Source organism: Gavialis gangeticus, unplaced genomic scaffold, assembly GCF_001723915.1.
Source record: "Gavialis gangeticus isolate Ggan-Ray unplaced genomic scaffold, GavGan_comp1, whole genome shotgun sequence".
Lineage (NCBI taxonomy): Eukaryota > Metazoa > Chordata > Crocodylia > Gavialidae > Gavialis > Gavialis gangeticus.
The window spans coordinates 17,024,583-17,050,220 of NW_017728998.1; the positions used below are offsets into that span (position 1 = coordinate 17,024,583).

Sequence of the window (25,638 nt, forward strand, 5' to 3'; positions counted from 1 at the left end):
TTTGTGGTAGGGCGGTGGGGAATCTTAAGGTGCAGATACAAGTGGTAATTTTTGCCTGATCTGGCCACAGAAAGCAGTTTATAGCTGGGACCAAAAACAGGTGCACAGCTGCAAACAGCTTAAAAAATGGCCAATCAGGTGAAAATCTGACCCCTTGTTACATGAAGTATCAGATAAAGACATTTCAAAATGGAGCCTTCTGTAACTTGCATCTGTGGAACTCCCAGCCTGTTGCTATTTTCAGACTGGGACAGGGGAAAGGGAATGGAGGGAGTTCAGTTTAGGATTTTTTCAGTTCCCCCTGGAGGGTGGGGAAAGTGTATTGGAGCCCCTCCAAAGGGGAAGGGCTCCAATCCTGCCACCCCACCCTTCAGCACTGGCTGGAGAGCCCCAAGAATGAGCTCCCTCTGCTGCCTTTCCCCTCTCCTATACTGAAAACAGCAAGTGCTGGCAGACAGCCTGGCCATTGCAATGGGAACCTGGCTGTAGACTCCCAGCCCACAGCTAGATTCCCCTCCAGCCTGGAACCAACAGTGCACTTCTGTTTGGTCTGGGTAAGGTTGTAATTCAGAACACTTTGCAGAAATCGTTCTGAATTATACCTGGGACCTGCACTTCTGTCTGCACCCTTAAATGGGTTCTGCCATTTTTAAACCAGTCTGTGTGCACCAAACTTCTGTTCTGTTATGGGCATAGACTGGTTTCCGATCATTCATACTGGTAAAAGTGTAAAGTCTATACCTGGCCTTAAAGAATACACCTTCTCCACATTTTTGGGAATATCCACTTGCGCAAATAAACCCAGCATCTATGAAAATAAATGATTGCTTCCCAGGGCAAAGGCCCATTTTGCATGTGCAAGGGCAAACAAACAGCTGCAAAATTTGAATGTGTAGTTTTAGAAGGTGAAACTCCCCATAAGTCTGTGCACATTTTCTTTTCAACATTTTTCAGTATTTTGCCAGTTCTACAGTAGCCTTTTCCTGGCTTTCCAATGTTATTTTATGCTACAAACCAGTAGCAATTCTACCTCAATTGAAAAACTAGATCCTTTCCATCCTATTCCTCTTTTGTTGAAAAGTCAAAAGCAAAATAACTTAACAAATGCTATTTCTTTCATGCCTGTCTTCAATTCTCTACTATGAATTTTTAGAGAACCAATTTTCTCTTTTATCTTCTGTAAAGATGAAAATATGTATTCAAATAACATGAAGTTATATAGTGGAGGAATTGAAATTCTAATAGATTTAAAATTTTATTTATAAAAATTGCATTTGGGCTGACAACTTGTGTATGAAATGTAGACCAGTACAATTTAGAGGGTGAGTTACGTATAACCCTTTGAACACTGAGAGTTATAACAGAATTGCTGACAGAACTGTCACCATTATGTAGTAGCATCGCCTCTATAGGAATTAATTTTGGATAGTTTATTTTATCTACGGTATTTCTAATGCAGACTTGTTCCTTTTCTTGCACTGAATACACAGATTAAAGGATAGCACTGAACTGATGTAAAAGCCTCTCTGTGCTTGCTTTCTTTTTTCCCCCTCTTCTTTCCTCACAATAACTTTCAGATGTCTACTGGAGAGAGGGTACATGGAGTATAGCCGTTAACAAGTATGCCCCCACTTTACATTCAGCAACAGTGAACGTGGAATAATGCTTAAGAATCTATATATTCTGGATTAATAACCACCACTGTAGACCCAGAAACATCATGCTATTAAACTATACTCTGACACTGTTCTGTAATTTTCTTGTCATAATAGAAAAAAAAGAGGAACTGGGTGGAGGAAATATGTATTGGGTGGGATGTGGTTTACTGTACTTTTATGTACCTTCCTTACTAATCTGAGTGTCCTAGCTCCTAGTCCATGCAGACGTCATGTCTGCCACTCTTTGCATACCATCCTGCTTCTACCTAAGAGAAACTGACCCTGAAACCTTTTCCCTTTCTTCTTCCCTGTCTTCCACATTACCACCAGCAGTGAAGGCTTATTCCTTCACCCTGTATTCACCCCACCTGACACTCTTGATTACCTCTTGCTTCCTAGGGCATTTTTACACGTGCTCCAGGATGTGTGTGTGTGTGGGGGGGGGACTTTAATTAGCGATCCATGCTCATTAAAAGCACCCAAGCATCATGTGTATCAGCATTTCCAAGCTGGAAAATGGCGGACGGGTGCTTTGCACTAAAGCTTATTTGATGAGCTCCCGACTGCCATTTTGTGTGCAGGGATGCTTATACACATGACGTTAGAGTCTGCTCTGACATGCTGGATTTCCAGTGCATTAGAGCAGGCTCTCTGCATGCATATGGGAGCCCCTGGATACTGCTCCACTGACCACTTCCCACCTCCCAACCAAAAGGCTCTAACACCGATTACAATTAAGGGCAATATTTCCACTGATGTCGCCATGTATTAGATCCAACCTGCTGCAGAAATACATCATCAGGACCCCTACAATCCCCCCAGCCAGAATTTGACTTAGTGAAAAAGATTTGGTCCTCCCTGAATCACATCTGGACACTTCATGGAAAATGTGGACACCTACTCCATAAATGGAGCATCAAAGAGAGTCCGGGTTGAGATTGTGGCATGATTTTTCAGACGGTGAATGATTGCCCAATTAGATCATTTAATGATGACCTAAAAATCAATCAAGTTACCTCTGAGGCAGTCAAATGGTTATCAAATTTAGATATTAATCTATGAATGCTGTTATCCTAAAATGTCATACGAAAGAAGACAACAACCCTGAATGAATCTACTTATCCATCTGAACTCCTTTCAGCAGTTATCTGTAGCCTCCTTACTTTACCACCATCTGCTTCCCTTGAATGGGTTATTATAGTTCAGAGAGGTTCACATTAAAGCAGAAAACAAGAGAGGGACAAAGTAGCAGTCATCAGTTTTCAGAAATAGGCAAGTGGCTGGTGACATTATATTCTGGAAAATGTTCTATAAAAAAATATTTAATACAAAAAGACAGTATTGGGTGGGATGTGGGTTCTTCATTATAATCACCTTGACTGAGACCGCAGGCACTGAATACCTCACTATGATTTTTTCCTGCCAAAAGTCTGCTTGCCATATAGGAGTTTGATCTCCTTTTACATACCGATTTCCCTTATTCTCACCATCTTAAATGTATTTATCCTTCCCATTTCCTCTGAATGGAAGAAAATACTATTTAATTTTACAAATGACTAACTAAAGCAAGAAAGAACATGGGCATGCCACACATCAGAGCTGCAACATGCTGTGTCTGGCATCCTCTCCAGCATGCCCTGACTGCCTGATGCTTCACATACTGTCCAAACCCAGAAACACAACAATGAAGATGGTCTGGGGTCATTTTTCTGTAGCATGTCTGAATCCTCAGTCTCCGGTGTCAATAAGATCAGGTTCTGGGGAAACGCCAAAGCTGGCTTACTGGCACGTTACTGGGCTTTGAGCATATCAGTGTAAGTGATTGGGCAGATATGTTCAGCACTGTCTCAGGTTGTTGTGGCGTAGTTATGCCCTAGGGGACCCTAAGTACTAACTACTACCCTAACTACTACAGTGTCACTTGCCTTTTGGGCTTGGGCTTGTAGATTAAAGCACTCCCGCCATATAAATGTTTGTTCTCTCCTTTGCATACTGACCCCCCCCATCTATGTGAAATCTTGCTACCCCTACCAACTTCCATCAGGGTGCTGCATGGTGAATGTGGTTCATATTTTCAAATCAATATGAAGAGAGAGGCTTACTCAACCTTGCCATGCTAGCATAGAGCATTGTTTCCAATGTCAGAATCATTTGTCTTTTATTTATATTGCCAGTCAAAATGTTTACTGGGAGCGGGGGGCAAGGGAAAAAGTATTTTACCAATGATACAGTAAAATAGCTGTTTATATTTTATAGCTGACGAATATTTGCCCCTGGAGGTTATATGACAGTTGGATGAGTTTTCTTTTAGGGAAAAATAAAATCAAACAAGTGTCAATGCTGCAAAGGAAAATATAGCCCCCACTGTGAATTATATTCACCTTTTTATACCCAGGAGAAAACATTTCATTTTTTCAATTAATCTGACCTTCATCAAGAACTAGCACCGAGAAACTCTCCTCACAATGCAAAATACTGCAAAGTAGGAAGTATTATGGATTGGTACATAGTGTTCAGTCCTAACTGGGCTTAAAAATGTAGCATTGCATATCACCGTTGTTTGGTCACACATAGCATCGCTTATTACTTCTGCTTGACTGAACATACTGACAGATTACTGGCACCTTCCTAATCATTTTAAATGCAAAATATTGTGTAAATAGGAGTATTTCTGTTTACCTTTTCAGCTGTTCTCTAGTACCAGGTGAATTGAATGTGGACTGTGGACTGAAAATTCTGCTTTTCCTGGAGTCAAAAGCAGTACTTCCCAATTCTTCAGCTGATCAGGTGTTTGATGTTTTTATAGCCCCCATCTACTCATGGCTATCTTTACATTTGAACAATACTATCCTGTTGCCCTAATGCCTTTCTGTCATTTTACTAGATTCAAATGGGAATCATCAGACTATCATGCTTTTCAACCTACTTGGGAAAAAATACAATTTTCATAGCCGTCTTATAAAATGCAGACAAAGCTGGCACTATAACACTATCATTGAAATGTTTAATACAAAGAGAACATGTTAGGCGAAGCCAGAATAAAAGACTTAGGTTTTAAAAAATGTTTAAAAATGGCTTCCAGTTATCATAAGAAACAGTAAAGTATAATTCCTCAAAGCAATCCTCTAGCACTTGCACAAGTCTGTTAAACCCATATATATCTTGTGTTGAATAGACTCTGCAATGGCTTATACAAACTCCATACTGCACTGGGACAGCAAACAGTTAATGGCTTGACCTTTGGAGGTGAAATTATATCATTCTACCCAAAACTATTAAGCTTACAAAGAGATCTCCAAGGTGTTAGCCTCAACAGGAAAAAAGGACATTTTAACACATGATGGATAACATATTAAAGGCTACTGCAGCTCTAACAGAAGTCAGCTGGTTGGTAATCGCTTTATGGTTCACCTCAACCAACTAACCACAGGTGAAACCCACAACGCTTTTGTCTACGTTCAGATTTCAGCACGTATTAACAAGTCAAAACTGCAATTCTGTCCTTCATGTGGACATGGCCTAATAATAGTTATTAGTAATGAGGGAAAAGGGGAACAAACAAGTCTCAGAACCGAATCCTCTGGCCAAAAGCACATACAGCCTCAAGTGGTTGGACAGAGCTGGGTTCACGGGATAGAGACTAGAGCCCAGCCCACCACTGATTTAGACAAGAAGCAGCCGCCTGAACCACCCCCTGGGTTGGGAAGAGCGGGTCCAGGTCTCACCGAGATAAGGAACAGTCAGAAAATAAACTTTCTGAGTGTTTTGGTTTCTTCTGAGAAAGGAAGGATCTATTTCTGAGGAATAAGAAGGCTTAGAGAAAGATGACAGGAAGTTATCCCCTATGGCACCGATCACAACCTGTACTCAGTATAAGAAAATTGAATATTTTTTTCTGATTGATTTGTATAAAGAGGTTTTCCTGTTACCACCCACCCCAGCACGCACACCTCCATGATCTCCCTCCTTGATTCTACTAATGAGACCTAGAGAAGCTCCTGGGTGTCTCCCCTATAGTTTGTGCCCATCATATATGACTGACTATTAATCTGAGTTCTAACATAAAAAGTAAAGATTGAAAACATTTTTTTCCCAAATGTAGCCATGACGCCGAAGACATTCAGAGCTGAGCTTTCTCATTCATTTTTACTGCATCCCGTACATGTAGGAGGGGATGCTTAAAAGCAGACATATGCTGAAATGAGGCATCTGCATTCTTGAAAAAAGCTACCAAGTTACAGGCTGGTGCCATGAGCCACAATGCTCTTTCTGTGATCTGATTAGACTCAGACCTTCCATTTACAGGGAGTTGATGTTGCCCAAGGACCTTCAGGATCAAACCCTGGCCACAAATGCATGAGAATATGTGCAAATGCTGTCACTGCCGTAGTTGCCAAGTCTTTTGGCTGGAAAGTCTAAATTGACTCATAAGTACTGCTATTCCCAGCCAAAAGTAATGGTGTATTGCCTTACATTTTCCTATGTTTCTTGTAGACACTTACATTTGTATCAACACCTAATGGGTAAAGGAAACACATAGACATTTTGAGCTGACTTTTTTTCATTTGTCAAAAACACCTTCTTTTTTTCGCTTTTGTCTCACATTAACACTAACTGGAGTTGGGCAAATAAACTGCAGTGCAATTAAATGAAAGTAGAATTAATGTATTGTGTTTAATTAGTATCTAATCCAAAGATCTGAACATATTTTACTATCTTGGAAATGCAGCAGGTTCTGGGGTGGAATGAAGCGGTTCCCTCAGGTTTACCATAGTATACAACAGTTTACTGACAGAAGAGAGAGAAGACTCAAATTAAATAGATGTGGAAAGGATCAGAGAGATAGGTCATGTTGGAATTAGCCAGAACATAAAGGCTAACATCACTACCCTTATGAATAAAATCAAAGCATTTGTCATAAGATAATTGAAACCGTGCGCTTTACATCGAGTCATGAATCTGAAAGGGAGGACTATACAGATGTCACTGGATTCTGGGAACATCATAATACATCAAAAGACCAGTTCTGGAAATACAAGTGGAATCCAAAGATAAATTTGTAGCATTTTTTCTAGTCTCTTTGTCTCAGAATTTGTGCTGCCATCTATATTTTAAGCCAAATACAAAATACAGATATCACAGATCAAAAAGGGTAAAATTTCGGCTCATTCTTATGTTCCCTTCAGTTCACTTTGATACCTCCTACCCCTTCGGTGACTGCTTCTTGTCTGTCTCACCTCTATGCTGTTTCATTTATTCTCACTTCCCCCATCCTCCTAGTTCCCTGTTGTTGTTGGGGCTTTTTTCTTTCTTTCTTTTCAGCTCCACCTCTTCTCCTTCCCAGCTCCCTCTCGTTCTGATCTCTTATTTTCAAAAACTCTAGACAAGGTGATGTTAAAAAAAAAAAATCAAAAGCTCTTGTTACAGCCGTCATTGTCTATAGCACCTCACCAGCCATTTTTAGATTCAGGACAAATCTAAGCAGATGTTTTTCCTCTCTTAATGTGGTTTGTTTAATCTGAATCCAGTCCAAGTTAAAAGCACTGCTGCTGTACGTTAGGAGCATGGAATGCTGCAGCTGCATTGGTGACGGAGATTCGGATAATGCAATATGTGACAAAAATTAAGTGATTTAACCAGCTTCGCGATATATCAGGCTCATCAGTCACTTTCTGCTGTATGTTATGATGCAACTAAATTGACTCAGAGTCAGAATTAAAAAGACTGTCTCAGTTCAGATTCAGGCTAACAGTCAGGGTAATAATTGATTCAAATGTGGTTTCACACCATCCTCACCATTGGCCTTGATTCATCCACATGCTCCAGTATCATAATATTGAACTTTGTGTCACTTCATCAATTCATTTCTAATCAAGATGGATTGATGGATATGCATATATAAATGATGGTAAACATGAAAGACTGCAGACAAGTTAGACATACTGCTGTGTGCCTGGAAGGTGAGAGTCGCTTCATACATATTTGGGATGTGGCGTGTGCCAATTAATAGAATTTAGCCATTTTCACTGATAATTACCCCAAGGCATGTGTATACAGCCATGGCAATTGTATATCCAACTTGCTTGAAAAACCTGGCTTAGCTGACACTTTTCCTAAAAGCACATCCCCTTCAAAGCACACCCGAGTATAAAGTTTTAAAGATCCTTATTTGAATAGGTTTTAAAGATTTTTTAAGTGGTTGCCTCCAGGGATGCGTAAACAATCCTGTTCATTTTAACTGATTAGCATTCCAGAAGTATTAAGTTCATTGGCCGCACTAAATCACTATGATCAAGCTAAAGGACACATACTTTGAGCACCCCAGTATTGGAGCTTGGGGTGGAATCGGGGCTAAAGGGATCTTAAAAAAAACCCCAAACCACCCAGCCAAACACAGCAAAAAACTCCTACCCTTGGGTATCCTGAGCCTTTTCCAGATCTTGTATGCTGTAAAATAATTTAAGAAACATAAGTGCTTGAAAAAAAACACCACCCAAATGGGATTTTGAGATGGGGTTGCAAGGAAATGGTTGCTTTTTAAACCTATATTATGTAAGGTGAGGAGTTTGTCTCTTTTTCTGAGAGAAGGTTGCTTTTTTTCACCTCCTAAGAAAACGTATGTGCTAAAGATCATCTACAGTTGTACAGCTGGTATTATATACTGCAGTACTTTGTGTACTGTCAGTTCACTATGACAACTGATATCCTAGATGAGGATGAAAACTGCGTGTCTTCACTGACATTGTCAAGACAGCGAGGACAAGAGTTGGAGCAGACTTCTGCTCCTCTTTGAGACTGATAAGATTAGGACTGTTATGATTTTATTTAGATAGAAAATATTGTTCCACTGTGCTCCACTGTATCCATTATAGAGCTGTCTTTGTGAGAGAAAACACTGTTATACAGCGGGAGCTATTTTCACAAGATACACCGTGGAGTCCAGGGACAATCAAATGGCTTTGGGTTAATATTGTAGTACTGCTAGCCTATAATAATAATGAAATAATGAAATAAAAAGACTTTTCATTAAAATAAGTATTTTTCTACCTATTATAATCTTTGAGAAGTTGGAGGAGTTGTGTACATATATTTAAAATATGCCGCAATTTAGCAAAATCCCAGCAACTTCATGGTACATGGTATGCGGGCCTTTACCTAACTTTTGGTCGGCGTTCCACCAGCGCTGTCCATACATCTTTACAATGGAATAGGGGGAGGAATAAAAGGATTTGTGTTGAGCTTAATTGCTCACCCCATTTCTCTCATTTTGACCTAAACAGAGGAACACAGGGTTAGAATGGGAAGGACTCGTATTATATAACTCCCCTTTCATCCTAATTTATTCCTTCATGAAAGGACTTGTTTTATATGACTATAAAGTGCTACAGATATCTGCATTACTGCACAAAGGCACATACCCACATGCATCGAAAATGATAGCTTCTCTTCAGGACAAAAAGAAAGACATAAATAATAATACTGGCAGGCTGGTCTCCACCAGTCAGAAATACTTTTGACCCAAGTCACGTACTTGTAGATTATTTCAGGTCGCTTCTTTCCTCGGTTTTCACGGCCAATGGGAGGTGGGGGGGGAAACAAACAAACACACAAAAGAACAAAAAAAAGAAGTCTCACTCGCACACCAAGCAGAACAAGAATTCCTAGAGAGAAAATGAAAAGCCATGTTTATAGTCTCCATTGTGGGCTCCCCTTGTGGAGGTTCTTCAGTTACAAGTGAACTTGCATTAGAAGTCGTGCAGTCGCCTATGAAACAGCTGTTGTGCTTCTGTCCGGTACGATAGGGGTTGCTCTCAGCTAAGCAACATTTGAAGAACAGCACAATGTCTCACTTCTGGCAGCCAACCTGAGAAAATAACTCATTGTACTGAACAATACCAAAGGCTGCCTGGAGCTTCCTTTTGCACTTAATGAAGTGATAAATAAATCAGAAGTGCTGTTGCAGAGATCAGAACTACCAAATAACACGGTATGTATAACACGCTGGCTAAGTGTCATATCACCCCTCTAGAAGCTAGTGAATAAAGAAGATAAAAGTTTACTACTACGATCAACTCTAGGAGTTATTAGCTCAAGTAGCTGGGAGTTGCACTTTTGTTCAGGCACATTCTCAGCTCTGTTCACTAATGACGGTCTGTGGCAGGGCTTATTATGTATTCAAGGAACTTCACACCACAGGAGGGAGTATTCCAACCCTAATAGCCACAACTCTCGAATATTACTGTGTTAGCATCATCTCTATATACAGTAACCTGCCTGGATATTTTGGTATTAGCTTTGAGTGGCCAAGTAGCACTTAAAAAACCCCAAACTACTCCATATCCATATCAATAGATTATTCACTTGATGAATTGTCTGGAGTTGTTAGGAAAGTATATGTAATGTCAGTGGAGCTGAGAAACTGCCATTAGTGAAAAACCTGGAAAATAATACTGTTTTCTTTACCTGAATTTTTTCAGTGTTTAGTGTGCATGCAGAATGCATCTTCAGTGCCATGCTATGGTCTATAGATTTGATGTATAATTATACAGCTGTGACTATGAAATGATGTATGAAATAAAACTCCTTGAACAACGCCCAGGGAATACAGACTGAAGAAGCTACCAAGTGTGCGGGTAGCTGCTGTCTGTTGCTCCCAAATGTGGAAGCAGCCTGGGGATTGTAGCCAATCCTGAACATGAAGTATGTCAAAAACCTTTCAGAATATAAACCTGCTACCTCTAATGAGCATTATGCATCATAAGCAATTCATTTGGGGGATCTTTATTCAACCTGGGAAAGCAGGATGCCAGGCAGCTATACTAATCCCTGCTAGCTACCCCAACCCAACATGCACCTGTAGATCTCAATCTCCCATGTCCTGAACCTTGCATAATCATTTACACAAGTTCCTAGTGAACAAAAAATGCTACTGGCTTAAAAAAGTGGTATTTTATACACCCTCTCCCTGAGTGCAAATAACTAAATAATGAATAAAAAACCTACGTGGCAACAAAGACTCTTCCACCACATCTATTGCTATGTTAGTGCATATATTAAAAGCTACTCCAATGCTAAATTTTTTCTTTTTAACTGAAAAATGGACACTGAGGCAGAAGTCCTCTGCGTCACCATTCAGCAACCCTGTTCCCATTAGTAACCGTGAAACTAATATAGATGGAATAAAATATATTACGGGTATTATTCAACAAGTTTTGCACGTAATCTGGAAGAAACCCTGAGAGGCCTTATGCACACTCTTTGTGGCTTTTCACAATACTAAATTCATTCCTCAACATTGCCCACAGAAAGTTGAGTCAGAAGAATTTAGGGAGCATTGTGAAAAGTATGTTTAAGTTATTGTGATTATTCTTCTCTCCCATGGTTTTATACAAGTATAACGGCAAATTTCCTATACCTTACAAAGGGCTAGCCTTAGGGTATGTACCCACCACTAGGTTATGAAACCTCCTTTTGTTTCTCTATGTATGTATTTCCTCTGGGAAAAGTTCATTTTTTTGAATTTTTAATAAACTAATCCTTCTCCTCTCTTCAACACACAAGATTTCTTAAGTTTTCCCAGAGCTGTAGATACCATTTCTCAACTCTTGCAATAAAGGAATGAGAGTTATATTAAGTATGCACTATAAATAAGCACCTTCTAATAAGGGTAGACTATAATTGTTCTATCGACATTGTTTTGATAGATGTGACTATAAAGTATAAACAAATCTAAAAAATTATTAGGCATGATTACCCCACTGACAAGAAATTAATTCTTTCTAAATGGGGTGTTCTAGTTTGAAGGGCATGAGTAGATATGCAGTGCTGCCACACGGTCTTTATAGTGCATTGATTAAAAGGAGATTGGGTGTTCTGTAATGATAAAAATATCGAGCATAGTTAGCAACTGCTTCTGAAAAAATGATTTATAATGAATTATGTAAAAATAACCTACAGGGAATAGAGATGAATGTACATGTGACAGGGGTTTAGTCTTCTATGCCCCCTAAATTGAAACAGTAGGCTTGTAATTGAAACCCACCATTTCAACTTAAGGTTTTATTTTTCTGTGACATTACAGTGAGGGGCCTGATCCATTTTATTTTTATTTTTTGGGAAGCCTGCTCACAGCTGGGAGGGGGGGTGCCCCCCAGGGAAGAGTTAAATTGGGGCAGCCAACTTTTGTGACCCCAGGGGGGGAGGGGCATTGCTGCTACTTGGCCAACCAACAGCTCACCCCCTGGCTGTGGGCAGACTCCTCTGGGAAAAAAAAGGATTGGGCCCCTCACCGCTTCTGCCCTCAGCAAGCGCCTGCTGAAAACAGAAGAGGTGAGGGGCCCGATCCTTTTTTTTCTGGGGAGCCTGCCCACCTCTCCCATGACAACGGGGATGAGCTGACGGATAGCTGCAATGTAGTTTAGTTTGCAATGTAGTTTAGGGGTGTGGTTTAGTTTGCAATGATGCAAATTCATCTAAACCCCCCAACACATGCATAATGTGTGATGCCATTAGGCCACATAAAATGACATCTCCATCACGTGTACATCATGACATCATCCCATGTACAAACTCCCTAGATTGTGTACAGTAAAAGACTATCCGGGGAGATCTGATATGGATATGGCCTAACACTATCCACCACAGTCTTCCACAAGATTTTTGCTGGGAGAGGACAACTTTCATCTCTGTGGCCTTTCCAACAGGACTATCTACTGAATGTGTTGAACAAACTCAAACCCTACAGAAATTCATGAAAAGCCATTCATAGCATCTGATGAAGCAGGCTGCCCCCTGTGAAAGTTTATGCCTCTCTGAACCAGTCAGTCTTTAAGGTGGCACCCTGCCCTTCTGTCTAACTTCAGACTAATACAGCTGACTATCTCTCTCTACACAAACACAGGGAATACTGGAAGTGAGAGCACAGACTGTGTCCTTTCTACTAAGGAAGCAACCAGGAGGGCTGAATTAAAATCTGGACAGAAATTTTAAAACCGCTTGTGGTTCCCACTCTAACAATGGGAACTTAATATATCCACCCACAATTTTTTTTCCATTATTGGTTTCTCTGGATGCCCACCAGTCTCATCTAAGATGTATCCAAGGTAGTTACCTAGACATAGTGTTAATGTGGATGTGTAATGGAATTGGTGTATATATTCCTCTTAGTGCTGGCCTACGCTGTACAGGATCACTGCAGAAAAGATCTGGCTGATCAACTCCACATCTTGCTATCACAAGGTGAGGTTCAGGACAGAGCTCTAGGAACATTGTACATCCTAAATTTTTTAATCTTACTAGTCAGAACTGGTCCACCCCACCACTTAGGGCCTTGTTACACAATAATTTTAGGTGGGTGCTGGAGCTCTTAGCCCCTGGATTGTCCACACATTAACACCTGAAATTAGTTTTAAGCACACTTTAGGCAGCTTAAAGTTATACCACTCTAGGGCAAGTTTATCTCTGATCCATGTTACCCAGTTCATGTTCCAATAATATGTGTCCACACCCCACAAATGAGCCACCCAAGTTTTTTTTTTTTTTAACTTCTTTTTAGTTTATCCTTCAGTGGTTGACTTCCCTCATTTCACTGCCCTCCCCCAATCCCCATTTTCTTTCCACCTCTCCTTTCATTATGCACCCCATCCCATTAACTCTCTATCTCCCAGCTTTATGTTCTTGCCCGCCCCCTCCCAACCCATCTCTCACACAACCTACCTAGGGCAGGGAAAGAAGCCTGTCCTGGCTCATCAGCCTGTTGTAACAACTCACAGCTGTAGCTCCTAGTCAGGCCCCTGCTCTTCTATGCTGGGCACAGCTGCTTTGGAAATGGAATCAACTGCAAGTTGGTTCTGGGATTCACTATGGGCCAATACAGGAAACTGACCACTCCTCTTCTCACCCGTCCTTTGGTTCCCGAGTGTATTCTACAGTCCTGTTCAGAAACTGCCCGGGATGAGTGGGTCTATCTAAACTATCAAAATACCCGTGCACACCATATCTCGAAACATTACTGCCACTTGTGTGACCCTGCAAAAACAATGGTGGGAAACGCTTGAAAAAATCCCCTAGCATAGCCATAGCTTTTAATTTCTGATGCAGCCAGCAGGAAAGATGTGGGTTATATCAGATGCATGGAAAAATTCGGGAAACTGAGACAGGAATGACCCTCCCCCAAGGCTTAGAAACATATGAGAGAAGATGGTAAACAGTTAAATAGACGATATTACTGCTGCAGCATCCTTTTCATGCTTCCCCTACTCTTCCCCTTACTGTATAATCACTGGTATCTTTTTATTCTTGTACCACAACAGGTCTAGCTCATATTACCTGTCTTCTTTCCTTTTCTGCCATATATTTACATTTGCTTACTCTGGGCCTTCCCAGAGTCTTCTAATCCATTCCATGTCACACTAAAATAGTTTTAAATAACACACATGAATTATTCAATGGTGAAGCTATGAAATCACATTCTTAATTTCTTTTCTGCACACACAAGCTTGGTGAAGCGCTGAGGACCTGGCAGACATTTGCAACTCTCACTGATCTTGACCAGGAGTGAAAGGCTGCCATGTTTTTAGTCCTCTGTTACAAAAGCCTTGCTTGGGTCACTGTGTATGTCTACCCACCCATGGCGCACTGCTTCCAGGGCACCCTTCTTAAGCTGCTTTTAAACTCTTGCCTTGTGCTTGAGAGTGACAGTGGGACAGGTTTACTGTCTCATTTCAGGATTTGGGCAAATGAGTGGGAGTGAGGCGAGCAGATGTGCTCAGGCGTAATGCTCCCAGGGCTACCAGGGAATTCTTGCAGACCTACCCATTGATGCCTAACATTTTCCATTCATATCCTTGTCTCCTGTATTGGAATTTATATTAAGCAACATGATTTCTTATTCACTTCCATCTCTGACTCTGACAAAATCCCTGTTCAACTTTTGTGCTACCCGCTGGAATTTCCATGTGTCTTCGTTAAGTTCCATGCTCACAGGAGCAGACTGAGAACCACACTCTGATGAGAGCTATATTTGGGCCCTGGTTTTCCTTCATTCCCACATATGCTAGCTTGGTGTGAGTGGGAGGAGGAAAGGGAACTGAGCTGAGGTTCTGCCCACTTTGTGTTCTTGCCCACCCTTTTTTTCCACCCGTATGTCTGAGAGGTGCTCCATGGAGAATGTCCCCCCCACACCCCCCGTTTTGTGTCATGCAATGCAGATGCATTACACCCTTAGTGCCCTGTATGGGTTTGATACTGTAAATTACAATTTTCCTTATCTTTCTCCCTTTTTCCATACCTATGATTCATGCAGATAAAAGATTTCACAGGTTATAGCAAGGCTTAATTTATTAACAGTTGGAAAATTGGATTGATATGAATGGTAGAAGACCAAACTATTATTAATACCTATCAGTACCATATATCTCCCGAATACAATGAGTTATGGAAAAAATAACTATTAGTGAGGATCAAGACTTTCTTGACCTCACTGTGTAAATATTACTATACTAAGCTACTGAACTCCAGACCCCATATAGCTCCAATGCAATGCACGTACATATTCAAAAACATATATAATTATGATCCCCTATCTTTCATAATTCCAGTTCCAAATTTCTAGCTAATCCATTGCCATAGTAGCTCAAGGGGAAGGAAGTCAATGATTATATTATGCAATAGAAATAAAATTCTTCCTTCAACGGTAATAAGTGACCAGAAAAGACAGGAATACACTGTCATTCGTAAAGGCTCTGTCAAAACAACCCACTGGAGTCAACAGAAAGATGAAAGAAACTGACCATTACATTTCTGAGAACGTAGCATGATTCCCCCACTCCAGTTTATGGGGGGAAAAGTCGCACTGCCATTTTTATTCTTAAAATTGCACAGAGAATACAATGCCATAGAGCAGCAACGCTAATTCACTGGGAGGTTTAGACAGAAATAGGGTAATGCATAGTATTTTTTTCAATGAAACTTCCTGAAACAGCTTTGGCATTAAGACCAAAAATTGGCATTCAATGGAACAATACAGAAAGTATAAAACACAGAGACCTAAATCAAAATATGCACGGGGCTTGGGAGCAATGCTTTGCGAAGGGTATGATGTATGAGTGTCAGCCTCAGAAAGGAAATATCAAAGAAGTAATGGGAGCTGAGGCTTAAGATTTCTCAATATGTCCATTTTAGTTACAAAAGATTTTTATGCTCCATTTCAGACATTATTTAAACATTGTTATTTCTGCAAACATGCCGCACTGAGATAAGGTTTCATGCTGTACCACATCAAAATGCAGATTGGTGCAGAATGTCTGAAAGTGCCTTTATTGAGGTAACTGTTTATTAAGTCTTAGAGGAATTGAAATTACAAACCCTTGAGGAAAAGGGAGGGGATGTGAAAGAAGGGGAAAAAAAGATTTGCAATGTTCTCCTTAATCATGTGATTTGCACAACATTGGTACAGTTAGAATCTAAATAAAGTTTTCAGAGTCATCAGGATATTATACTGTAACTGCTTCATTTAATCTAATGGTTTTCCATTTAGGTAATTTTCATGCATTTTAATCTATTTAATGATCACCTTCTCTCGGCTGATTTACTGTGCCTGAATCTATATTGTACTTTATCTGCAGGGCTTAAGAGTCAAGCATGTTATATACATTAAAAGAGAAAGATGGATAAACTGCTAAGTATGCTACTATTTTATATTTCTGCCCGTTGTAAATCATGCCATTTTACAAATATAGAAATGCTTGTATATAGTGTACCATGAAAAAAAAAAGAAGCTACCGTTAGAAGTGGAATTTGGTGTAATTGTGGAGTTTTCTAGCTGTGAAAAATGGTGCCAAAGTTTGAACCTGGTGATTTCTGAAGAACAGAAGTAAAATCCTAAATTAACACCCCCCACCCAACTCTGAATCTACATTAGGTTCCTGTGTTCCAGGCCTTTCTATGTCATATCTACAAAGGGAAACCCTTTCTTTGAACACCCCTTATATCAGGAAGAAAGAATAGAAATTCAATCCCAGGCCCATATATACATTTTGCTGTTACATTCAGTGTCTAATAAATGAAGCACAAGCATCAGCATCCTTGTATCTTCAGCATATATAGTTATTGCCATTGAGCTCTTAGTCAGCATGAAGTAGCCCCTCATTTAATACTGCATGGGACTGAAACACGAGCATGACAAAGTCTGAATGGAGCCAGGAAATATATGGAAAGCACAGCGGTGGAAATATATTCTCTCCAAGGGATGTCCTTGATCCCCAGGGCAGGTGTGGTTCTGCCCTTCTTATGACCCAAATCTGTACCTCAAAAGCACGATCAAGCCCTTAGAAGTCAGAAATGGTTTTGCAACTGCAATTCATGAAAGAGCTACCTGCAACCTCAGAGGGTGCCTAGAGCACCGACCTGCATGCTTTTAAAATGAATTAGGAAGCAGAATTGTTATGACTGCACGTGCAATGGGGGTAATTGTACATTCAAATAGTAAATTATATGCACCTCCTTGTGCACTTACCACAATTCATGTGGGCAACTGTAATAATTACATGTGCAAATTATGCACAAAGTCTGGGTGGGAAGACAGTTTGGGGGGGGGGGAGAAGGAGGAAGGAGGGGGTCTCTTTCTTCTGGTCTTAAAGGTCTTAAATTCATGTAATGAAGTATCTTAGAAGTAACTGTCAGAGCAATAAGGAAGCAAGGGAGGGCCAAAGTAAATATTAGATTCACTTTTGGAAAAAGGAATCCTTTTTTTTTCAGTGCATTTCAAAAAGTGGAACATTGTGAATGGGAAAGAGGAAACAAACAGCAGTTAAATTCAGAATGATCTGGATAGATTTAGCTATTAGCAGATAATGAGACCACAACATTCAGGCTATAAAATAAAAGATAATGAGACTAGAAACTAAAAATACCACCTATCTAAACTTTATAGTCTAAATAACATTATGGTAGTAGGAACATGGATTGGATTGGAAATCTGGTTGAAACACCTTTTCACACTGATGAAGATTTCATTACACTTACTTTTATTTTTGCCGGTGGGCATACGATAATGGACATGTGGAAAGTTTTTACGTTTTTCGGTGACAGTCCTCTTCCCAAGAAGGGTCAGGCCTTCGGGTCCCTACATACTTAGCACCCACGCACTTATGCCATGAACACTGATGGTATCAGAGATGAAAGGACTACAACAATGGCGCAGGCAGGTACTTAAGGGATTAATCTGGAAGGTTTTATTACACCTGGAATTGATGGGACTATGTGGATCCTTTCTGATTTGGCAATAAGACAGCTGCTCCTGTTGAAGGAACAAATGCTGTATTTTTCTTGCCCCTGCCTATACCTGCGCTGTGCTATTTGGGGCCAAACCAGGAGAGTGTTTCACACCGTTATATATCAGATAGAGAATTTAAAAATATTTAAAAGGAAAAAAAAATTACAAGATCTTTTTACCTTAGGTCAAAACAGCAGCCACAGTCATCAGCAACTGGATGACAATGTAATCCACAATCTCTTAGTATCTCCTTGAGCAGGCTCTCAATAGGCAGGCCAACACAACATATGACAGTGACAGGAACCCTAGAAAGGCCTAAATTAGACAGATAGAACAGAAACCAGCCACGGCAGAGCCCTCGGGGCACACGAGCAATTACCTAACATAGCCGGCTGAGACCTCTGAAAAGGAGCAGAGCTATAGAAGAATAATCCTGTCCTCCCATGCCATGGCCCACAGACAACAAGCAGCACTTTCAGATCAACAACCTCAAATCTTACTGCTCATCTCAGCAGTTCCTTTAAAATTAAGCTCTTGTTTACTGACTAAAGAAATAGATTAGGTAGACATATTTAAAAAAAAAAAAAAAAGACTTGTAAGCCAGGATTTTGTTCAACTCCAATGTCTACATTAGATTCCCTCTCTCAGCCATACACACATGCTCTCAATCCAATATAATTCACACCCCCTGGAGAGAATGGGTGCTGTATAACTTGGGTATGTCTATTATAGCCAACATGCAAAGTATTAGAAACCTGGGATATTTCTGATAGTTCTGTGAAGTACATGAAGAATTCAGAATGTGAGTTAAATACCAGCAATTCTTCCAGCTCAGAGAAATTGTCCACAAAGGAAATAAGGTATTATTGCATATTTCAAACAAAATACATTTCAGAAAGGCACACCATTTTATGGATGGGATGCCCTTGAATATTTTTATGTCCATTATAATACATGTAACTTACTTCAGCTGGCAAATTTAAAGTTTGAAGAGAGAGAGACAGAGAATTTTAGGTGAAAAACTACATTATAATTCAATGGTAAAATTATTCTTTTGCCATTACTCAGGGTTGACAGTACTGAATCATAGGCAAGAGGTCAATTTAAAGAATTTTGTTTGTCAGCAAAACAGATTTATTCTGAATTTATGAATTTATAATAAGCCTCCGTCTCAAAATGATTAATAGCAATTAACCTTTTAAAGCTTAGTCGTCTACCTGAGCAGTCCCTGTCTGTTAGTTACCATGATTAAGTCTGAATATTTATTTCAATAAAGATTTCCTAGCCATGTCTTAACTGCTCTCAGTGAAAGTGGCAATAATTAGTCTCTGGAAATATTTAAATATAAATTATTATACAGTCAAGTTTGACAGATGTAAGAACAGACCAAAAAATGGCAACTTTCTACAGAATGGAAGGAACAGGATCAATTATGGCACTGTAACATCCAAGACTTAAGGAAAAAAAGAGGCCCTGTTAAAAAGAACCTCAGGGACTTGCAAGAAAACAAATACAGTGGAATATTTCTGGTTTTTTGGTTTCTAAATAGGAACAGCAGACGGGAAATTATGGGAGTACAATACATGGCGCACAATGGGCAAACTTACCCTAATTTGGAGACTTGGAAAGCACTGAGAGTTTTGACATCTACTGAGGGTTAGGAGTGGGGCTTAAGCACTTGGATCTCACAGAGGAGCTGCCTCCCAAAATTTGTGGTTGATCCAAAGGGAAAAGTAAGTTTTTGTAGCCTTTCAAGCTTGCTGATGAGCATTTAACTGCTGCTTGTCTGAAGCTAGTCATCTCACTTGGAAATGTGGAGTTGAAGGATTGCATATAAGGTGATATGGATAGGATCAGTAGGAATCTATTCAACTTTTACGTGGGAGAAGAGGCCAGGAAAATATATGCCCCCCCATCCCAGTCCTGCCCCATCCTCAGTTATAGAGCCTGATCTCAACTGGACTCAAATAGGTGGGACTGAAGGAAAAGAAGAGTGTTCTTTCAGGCCATCATTCCCCATTTTTGCCTCTACCAGTTCTCCTGCTTTTCTTATCTTTCTATTCACATATACCCTAAGAAAAACTCAGTCCTGAGTTAGAATGAGATGAAAAAGCCCTGCAATTCAGAATTAGTCAGTCAGTGGTTAAATCATTCAGCCTTGGATATTTGATGCTTAGCACTGGCCATGATAACACTGTGGTTAATGCAACTACTAGGAAGATCATGGAACTCCTTCACTTCCTAAAGTATTTAGTTTATATAACAGGATGCATCTCCATATTTTCCTTATACCTCCATACAATGCCATTTGGTTTAGCGGGAGGTCTAAATAATGTGTTTCGCAGTTGTCCTCTCCTTTCTGTAGAATTACAGATACTATTTCCTGGCATCTGAGAGCAAGCATGCATTCCAGTGGAAAACAGGGGTGTACTTTAGCAGTGAAACAAGAGATGCTGTTTTTGATAGAATAAACCACAATAACATGTTTTTAGTGCTACACCATGTTTTCTCTCATCCTTGATATAGTAGAGTTCCTGGAGAACAATCTGACCTCTGCACTTTGCTTTTCAGGATATATTTTTTCAAATGTTCATTGTAAAAGAGATGAAACCAAAAGAGGTCATGTTTAGAAAAGTTCTTTTCAAATAAAGCACTTTTATATTTTTACAGAGGTAACTCCCACTTCTGAGTTACTACTCAGACACAACAATAGGAACATGTACTCGGGACCTTCCAAGATCTAAAACTTTGCTGATACTTTTGATAGAAGCAATTATTTATTATGACTGTACAGTGGTGGTCATGAACTCTTCTTCTGTACAACTCTCACACACTAAACTCCAACTGAGAATTAATAAGAATGTATGCCCAGAACTCAAGAACTAAAGTCTGATATCGTTAGCCATAAAGGGTAGCATATAACACAGGCAATAGGACTGCTACCCCCATCAGACTAAGACTTCATGGGAAAAAAACAATGCCACATGATATTATCAATATTTTATATCAGAAGGAACTCATGTGTATGGGCTTTGCCATTTTTATGATGTAGTTGCTATTTAAAAATACATTTATAATCTAGAAATGGGATATTTTATGTAAGTTTTGTTGACTAGAGGATCACATTTGGCTAGCAATTTATACAAAATACCACATTTCTCTATTGCAAATGCATTAAAATCAACTGAATGTTAACGAAGAGAGATGAAAAGACCCATAAAAATCATAGTTTCTGCATATATAAAGGTTGATAATATATTATAGGCTCCTAGTTTTTAAAGTTTTGAAATTTGGAGCTGTTCTCAAGATATTCTCATGTCTGAGGAATCTGTCAGCAATCTTTCCGACTTGTCATGTTTTAATTGCACCCATTTTAAAGCCACTTCTTGTTATATGGGGGATGAATAGGAAATGGACAAGTGTGGTCACTCTTAATCATATTTTGTTGCTTGAGAGACCTTGCCTGCATGGAAAGCATTGCTAAATAGCCTCCACTGTCCAGTATGGATACATCCCCAAAACCACTAGAAAAGATAGACAACAGCATGTGTTGCGTAACTATGATTACGACCGCTACCTTAAAAATCGAGGCATACTTTGTTTAATCTAAAATTCAGTTTAGAGTATCAGAGTCAAATTTCAGAGTATTTTCTGGGTTGGGCAAAAAAATTAATTAAAGAAGACAGCAAGAGCAGGAAGGGTACATTTTCTGAAAACGTTTTCAATAAAGAGAATGGTGGGATCATGATCCACTCCCTGCTCTTGGGGAGTGTTAAATAGTAGGTTAGATATTTTAACAAAGGTTGCTTTAATGAGACAATACTTTAGTTCTTGCTGCTGCTAAGGTCATTTATGTTTCAAGTGTCAGAGGCAAGCACTGTAATGAAACAAGCGCTTGTGATTTCTTCTCTGACAAGACTCCTTACTGCTAATGAAGAAGCTCTATGACTTACATATTTTTTCTTTCATTATTGTCCTCGAGCACAAAGTGATCAAGGAATCTACTGATGTTTGTCTAATATTTTTTGAAAGCATAGAAAAAAGAACTGGCAGTTTTTAAACTACATCCTGGCCCCAGGATTTTATCCTTTTTTCTTTGCCCTTCCTACTCAGGTTTAATTCAGGGTTTGGCCATTTCAGTGTTCTGCTCAGCACCCCCTTTTTTCCATTGACCGTGTCTCATGTAAAAAGGGAGTGCTTGCAGACTTGGGACTGCAATTTTACTGGTTGCTTCTGGAGCTTCAATGCCTGCCATGGTGCTGGGTGTGATAATGGGACCTTTAGAAAAAAGTGGGCACAGGGAACTCACATCCACATTTGCCAACCAACCCTTAATTTGGGGTTTGGCCATTTCAGTGTTCTGCTCAGCACCCCTTTTTTTCCTGCTGAGTGCCTCTCAGTAAAAAGGAGGTGCTTGGAGACTTGGGAAAAATGGGATGGTTTCTCTGGCCATCTGACAACCCACATGTTCACAGGAGGGGCATTTACAGAAACCTCATCTGTGGAGGTTAGGAATTGTAATGTAAAGAGCATGACTGTTATAATGCTGATGATCCTATGCAAAAGCCTTAGGTAGTTAACCCCCTTACTGCAAGCAAGTGTTGATCTGAGGAAACAATTGTTCTCTGCATAATAAGATGGCTTTGCTGACTCCTGATGGAATCAGGAGGAGAGCCAGATGATCTTGGATGCCCTGCAGATGTCCAACCAGAGAATGGAGGCACTTGATAATGAAGTTGTTCAGGTACTGAAGGCAATGTATGCTACGATAACCTTCTACAAAGGCACCAACACAGGGAAGTAGCTTCACATGCTTTGTTATACTGGGAACTGTTTTGACTGTTGGAGTTGTTGAACGGAGAGGTAGCCATGGGTATTGAGACTGACAGGGTTCTGTGGATGAACTTACAGAGCAATGATCACAAGGTCTGGACTAGCGGGAACGCATCGTACTCTCGACTTGGAATGATAAGCAGTGGCTGGAGACCTTCTGCGTGAGCAGGGACACATTCTTCCACAGTCTCAATAGTGTCGCTCTGCACATTGAGTGGCAGGAGACTGTCATGCATCGCCCCATTGCACCAGAAAAGAGGGAGGCCGTGGCCATCATGAAACTGGCTAGGCCCACCAGCCTCTGCTTCAGTGGGAACCAGTTCAACGTGGCTCCCTGCATGGCCGGGATGGCAGTACGTGAAGTATGTCAGGTGCTGCTGGACATTGAGGTGAACAAGTCATCTGCCTCCATAACGCCAGGGAAGTTGTTGAAGGCTTCAAGGCCGTGGGGTTCCATAAGTGCATGGGTGCATTGGACAGCATGCACATCCCAGTCCTATCCCCACTCCAAGAGAGCCAGTCATTTGCAACAGGAAGGGATGGCCTCAGTGATCCTTCAGGCCATAGGTGGTGACCAAGGAAGCTTCACTACCATCTATACAGGCTGGGCTGGCAATGCTCATGATGCACATGTCTTTTGAAACCCGCTGCTGCCTGGCACGATGGAGAAAAAACAATATGCACGAGGGGTCCCTGATGTAGTGATCCAGGGTGTTTCCATGTCCCCATTTATCATGGCAGACACAGATTACCTCCTCTTGCTTTGGCTCAGGAAGCCATATGGAGGACAAGCGGCTGCCTGGCAGAAGTCCACATTCAACTACCACCTCAGCAAATGCCATATTACTGTTGAATGTGCCTTTGACCATCTGAAAGCATGGTGGAGGTCACCGAACTACTGAACTACAGTCTCAAGGTGGAGACAGAAAACATCACAGCTTTCATTGTGGCAGCCTGCATGCTCCACAATATTTGTGAGATCAGGGTGGGGATTTTCAGTGACTCATGGCCTGAGGAACTGCAGGGCAGTGTGGGAGGCAGCAGCCAGATGCCGATGTGGGCAGGCAGAGCACAGTGCCCCCTTACATCAGCAAGCAAACAGTGGATGGGGAGCTGTCATGCAGAATTGCCTGGCCACACACGTCTCGGCTGGGACTGCCCCCCCACACCCTTCCCACTGCAAACTCACTCCCAACAGCTGAATATCAGTGCCCTGTTTGAGTGAAATAAAAAAAAAAGCAAGCAGATTTACACACTAAATATATTTTACTTACAGTTTACTTCATAGTAAAATGAAAAATAAGGTAAGAATACAAATAAAGGTAGGAATGAAGACAGGAATGAAAAGAATAAAAATTAAAAAATCTTTAAAATATAGGTAAAAAAAGGAAAAAGTATGTGTAAAAATAATAAAATTAGTGAAAGTAATGAAATGACACTTAATTAAATTATATACATTAATGAAACAGCACCACTTTTGGTGGTCTGCACATATCAGCATGCTGTAAGCCATAGGTATCCCCTGCTGTAATTTAGTACTAAGAGATCAGCCAGGTGGATTGTTATGTGGAGCCTCCTGCAGTAATTTACTGTGAAAAGCACAGTGAGTAATTTATGCGATTTATGAATGCTCATGTGTACACAGTGACGGAAAAAATTAAAACCCACCATTTCAATTTAGGGGGCATAGAATGAAACCCTGAGGAATAAACTCCCGTCATGTGTACAAGTGCCCTCATAGGACATTTGCATCAAAAAAGCATTGCTTGGGAATTTGCTGAGTTCCCAGAATTTCAATTACAATCTTCTGAATGTTTCCTGACTCAGAAGTGGGAAAGGCTGAACATAGCATTAGACCTTATAATAAAGTCCATGCTGCCATAGGTTTATGTAGCAATAAAGACCAATGCAACTTGTGTTTTCTCCTCAAAAGATGCTTTGCAGTAAATCACGCTGAGAACCAGAAGCACTGTCAAAAATGTTATTTTAGCAGAACTTGAAGTTGGCCAGACGTGTTGGCTTTCAGACTGTTTTTGACTTGCAGCACAGAAGATCCATACAAGCCACATGACGCTGTTAGAGGAGATTTCTATTATCCAAGTTAGTGTTTCAATGCTTTTGTGACAGAAACTACAAATATACCCCAAAGAAAAAAATACTATTTTTTTCCTTATCCCATAGCTGGGGAGGAGGGGGGGAAGAATTTGAATGCAACGAGATTAGAAAGATTTCTCCCTTTTCTTTTACTTTCTATAGGTCTGTGTGACAAAGGATCATAACTGCCTACCATTTATAAGTACTGTTGCTTTATCATATTTCCTGTGCATAATACAGAGTCCAGTTGTGTTACATGATATAAGGGGTTTTCACAGTTCAGCATGTGCAGGAATTTCCAGGGCAAGAGTCTCTGTGTGAAATCCTGAGGCTGGCATTGAAGCCTTTGAATCTGAACACTTGCAAAATGAGCCATGTTTTGAGAGGTGCTGAGCACCTGCACATCACAGAGGCTTACATGGGAGCTGAAGGCTTTCAGCAGTGCTCAGAATTTGACCAAGCAGGAATTGCGGCACTAACCTCAAGACAGATTTTTTTTCCCCTGCCTAACATATTATTTTAAAGTTACAGCTTGTATAGTATCTATTTTGGTATTTAGTGATTTTCCAGGCATGCTGCAAAAGACATCTGCTCAATAGGGGTTCTAGAGAACACAGAGGGTAGGCTTCCTGGATGATGAAAAGGGTAGGTGGTGGATGGCTGGGTGGCCAAGTTCCCGTGCAACTGATTTCAGTTCTGCTGAGGTTTTTTTTAACTGTAATTATTATGATTACTATAGGGAAGGGCATCTAGGGCCTTGGTTAGGAATATATATATATA

At 40.4% G+C, this 25,638-nt stretch overlaps 1 long non-coding RNA gene across 1 annotated transcript; it reads left to right on the forward strand.

The window, feature by feature from the left end:
* Positions 1–2,536: 2,536 nt before the first annotated feature.
* LOC109289325 lies at positions 2,537–23,244 on the forward strand. Its single transcript, XR_002095335.1, has 3 exons — positions 2,537–2,547; positions 8,467–8,470; positions 23,163–23,244. It is a non-coding gene; the product is annotated as an uncharacterized LOC109289325 (long non-coding RNA).
* Positions 23,245–25,638: the final 2,394 nt, after the last annotated feature.